The 4167-nt window shown below is 48.4% G+C and overlaps 1 non-coding gene across 1 annotated transcript; it reads left to right on the top strand.

Annotated features, from left to right (window-relative positions):
* Window positions 1-2683: 2683 nt before the first annotated feature.
* trnam-cau (transfer RNA methionine (anticodon CAU)) lies at window positions 2684-2756 on the top strand. Its single transcript has one exon. It is a non-coding gene; the product is annotated as a tRNA-Met (tRNA).
* Window positions 2757-4167: the final 1411 nt, after the last annotated feature.

Raw genomic sequence — 4167 nt, 5'->3', positions numbered from 1 at the left:
TTTCTGTACCTCCTGGATCTTAGCTTCGTGGGCCTTCTGCGTGATCCCGAGTCCTTCAATTGTCGAAAGCATAGGCGCCAACATCTCTTTGCGCATTTCCTCGCGCTGCTCCTCGAAGCAGCGCTTGATGAAACCCTGCAGCTCCCCTTTGTCCCTGGCCGCCACCATTTTGTTTTCTTTCCCTCGCTTCTCCCGTTGCTCCAGTGCCGCTCCTTTGGCCGTTACACTTCTGGTCCTTTTCATAGAAGTTGGCAGTGTTTGCTTCACCAGTCTGCCCCAAAAAGTCTATGGAAACTCCTGAAAAAGGTCTGAGAGTCGGTTCCAGACGGGAGCTGCCGAATGCGCAACCTACTCCTCCATGGCCGCCACCAGAAGCCTCGTCCCTGCTTCTTCAATGGCCTTGGTAGATCTTTTCACAGTTGTTCCCTCTGCTGCTAGAATTCACCTTTGATAGAGTCAAGTCAGATTGCAGCTTTAAGCTTGCCCTTCCCCCGCCTGCATGCTGGAAGAGGCCTTTGTCTATTGCTGCAGCTCAAACCAAATCTTTTACTGTTTCTGCCGGGTCTGGTAGTCAAAAGACATAACATTCCTGGGGGACACTGTCAGGGGAATGCTGCAGTCTTCTTCCCACACCGGGAAATGTCAAACAAATGCCGTGGGGGCCCTGTAAAAGAGCCCAAAAGTCCATTCCAAGCTGCCGAATATGCGACCTAGCTCTGCATAGCCGCACCCGGAAGTCGTAACATTTTTGAGCACTGGGTACTTTATGTTTTGTTTACTTTGGCTTATGACTAAGGTGTATTTCACATATTGGGGCTGAAAATCTTGGGTTGGGAACACATTTCCTAATATTACATGCATTTAAATGGGAAAAGTTGCTTCACTATAAGTGGTTATGATTTTAGTAATGGTTTCCAGAAACATATCAGCTGCTTAAAACTGGGTATTCCTGGAGTTGGATAATCTGTCAGCATTTATTATCAATATGACCAGACTGTGGTCAAAACACGAGGGCACATGGAATTATATCCTACCTGAGAGATCGACATCTTCAGGAAAGGACATTTATTTGTGGAACTTAGATGCAAACAAATCACTGTATTTGAAGATAAAAGCAAATTTCTGTGGATGCTAATATCTGAAACAAAGAGTTATCCAGACTCAAAACTTTAGCTCTCTTCTCTCTCCACAAATGCTGTCAGACCTGCTGAGATAGTCCAGTATTTTGTTTTTGTCACTGTAATTGAAGCTGATTCCTTTATTTGCTTTCCTTCTAGAATAGAATAAACCATCTGGATAGTTACATCCCAGTATTTAAAAAACTCCTGAAAAACCAGAATATTTTGTTTTTTGGAAATCTGAAATAAAAATACAGAACGCTAGGAATACTCAGGAGGTCTGGCAGCTTCTGTGGAGAAACAGAGTAAACGTTGCAAACTGATGACTTTTCATTAGAGGAAAGATGAAAGATCATCAACCTTCTGCACTGTAATTTCTATGAAATTTCTATGAAAAAACGTGAAACTTTAACTCCTGTTTCCCTCACCGTAAAAAATCTTAGGCGAGTTTCTTTTCAACATTTAATCTTTGTTTTCTACAGATTTACTGCACATTTGCAACGGGAATTTAATTTTCTCTCCCACTTTACACTAACTCTAAAATACAATATTGTGTACAGCTTTAGGAAGGATGTGAACACATTGAAGAGAGTGCAGTAGAGGATTAATGAGGATAGATTGGAGAGGCCGGGACTGTTCTCTTAGCAGAGAAGGCTAAGAGGGGATTTGATAGAGATGTCCAAAATCATGAGGGGGCTGTGAACAGTAGACAATTCTGTGAAATAGTTGTCACATAAATGATTTTAGACTTAAATCCTAATCAACTTACTTAAGAACTATTTTTGAAAAATACTTCCGTCGTGCTTAACCTCTGCAAATACGTCTAGAAAGTTCCTGTTCATTAGTCTGTTTGAAATGTGTAAATCGCAAGATCAGATGCACAAATAAACCTCCCACCTCTTCATGTTATTATGAGTGAGAGGTGTTCAGTGCAGCTCGCGCGCCGTGCTGCTCAGTCCGCTTCAGCTGTGCAGCTCGTGCGCGATGCACGTTTCGTGTAGCGCGCGGAAGGAGGAGGCGGGGTCAGGGCGCGCGGGACGAGGAGGCGGGGTCAGGGCGCGCGGAACGAGGAGGCGGGGTCCGGGCGCGCGGGACGAGGAGGCGGGGGCAGGGCGCGCGGGACGAGGATGCGGGGTCAGGGCGCGCGGGACGAGGAGGCGGGGTCAGGTCGCGCGGGAGTAGGAGGCGGGGGCAGGGCGCGCGGGAGGAGGAGGCGGGGGCAGGGCGCGCGGGAGGAGGAGGCGGGGGCAGGGCGCGCGGGAGGAGGAGGCGGGGGCAGGGCGCGCGGGAGGAGGAGGCGGGGCAAGGCGCGCGGGAGGAGGAGGCGGGGGCGGGGGCAGCCCAGAGCCTTCCCACCGGACTCGCCGCCGTAACTCACTACCCGGAGGCGGCTCCTGAGTGATTAAACTTGGATAGGCATCTGAGGGATCAAATAACACTGTAAATAGATCGCACCCCCACCCGCAGGAATCTCTGCCCTGTGAAGTGCCATCAAACGGTATTTATTTAGAGGCAAATCGCTGGGTTCCGACTACATAGACGTTGATTCCGCGAATTCAGGCAGAGCCTCGTTAGCGCAGTAGGTAGCGCGTCAGTCTCATAATCTGAAGGTCGTGAGTTCGATCCTCACACGGGGCACAGCATATTTTCCTACTTCACTGTAAATATCATTTTTAAATATTTTAGTGCCTGAATGCGTGCTCAGTTTTAAAGTACATCCTCTTTCTTATCAATGCTTCATCGTGCTATAGCGTATTTTCATACTTTAGTGTAAATATGATTTTTTTAGCACCTACATTTTAAAAAATATTTTTATTCTCCTTTTTCACATTTTCTCCCAAATTTACACCCACCAACAATAAACTATAATCAGCAACAAATGTCAATCCCCATAACAATAACAACGATCCCATCCTCCCACCAAACCCCAATGTTTATGTTTACATAAACAAATGACAAAAAGGAATCAGGGATCACCCATAGTCACCCTTAATTCACACAGCCCCCCCCCCAACCCTTCGACCCATCCCCCCCAACTAATGTTCGATGTTATCCAGTTCTTGAAAGTGCATAATGAATAATGCCCATGAATTGTAGAACCCCTCCGTCCTTTCCCTCAATTCAAACTTTTTTTTAAAAAAATATATTTATTAAAGTTTTTTAACACAATTTTTCTCCCTTACAAACAATAACCCCCCCTCGTAACAAAAAAAAAACAAGAAATCGCTCAGAGCAAGATATATACATGGCAAAATGATATATTTACACAGCTTTGTACACTGGCCCTCACCCGTACATGCCAGTTTCCCCAACCCTTCATGTTATCTCTTGCTCATCCACCCTCCCAGGCAGTCCCCCCTTTCCCCCCCTCCCCCCCTCCCAGGACGTCCCCTCCACCCCCCCCCCCCCCAAGGTTGCTGCTGCTGCTGACCGACCTTCCTCTAACGCTCCGCGAGATAGTCTAGGGACGGTTGCCACCGCCTGTAGAACCCCTGCGCAGACCCTCTCAAGGCAAACTTAATCCTCTCCAACTTTATGAACCCAGCCATATCATTTATCCAGGCCTCCCGGCTGGGGGGGCTTCGCCTCCTTCCACATTAGCAAGATCCTTCGCCGGGCTACTAGGGACGCAAAGGCCAGAATGCCGGCCTCTTTCGCCTCCTGCACTCCCGGTTCGTCCACTACTCCAAATATTGCTAGCCCCTAGCTTGGCATGACCCGGACTTTCACCACCTGAGATATTGCTCCCGCCACTCCTCTCCAGAACCCCTCCAGTGCCGGGCATGACCAAAACATATGGACATGGATCGCCGGGCTGCCTGAGCACCTTCCACATCTGTCCTCTACCTCAAAGAACCTACTCAACCTCGCCCCCGTCAAGTGCGCTCTGTGGAGCACCTTAAATTGTATCAGGATGAGCCTGGCACACGAGGAGGAGGAATTAACCCTACCTAGGGCATCAGCCCACAGACCTTCCTCGATCTCCTCCCCCAGCTCCTCCTCCCATTTACCCTTCAACTCTTCTACCAGCGCTTCCCCCTCTTCTTTC

The sequence above is a fragment of the Scyliorhinus torazame genome, chromosome 2, assembly GCF_047496885.1.
Source record: "Scyliorhinus torazame isolate Kashiwa2021f chromosome 2, sScyTor2.1, whole genome shotgun sequence".
NCBI classification, from domain to species: Eukaryota; Metazoa; Chordata; class Chondrichthyes; order Carcharhiniformes; family Scyliorhinidae; genus Scyliorhinus; species Scyliorhinus torazame.
The sequence above is the reverse complement of the archived record's forward strand: the minus strand, read 5'-3'. Positions and strand labels throughout refer to the sequence as shown.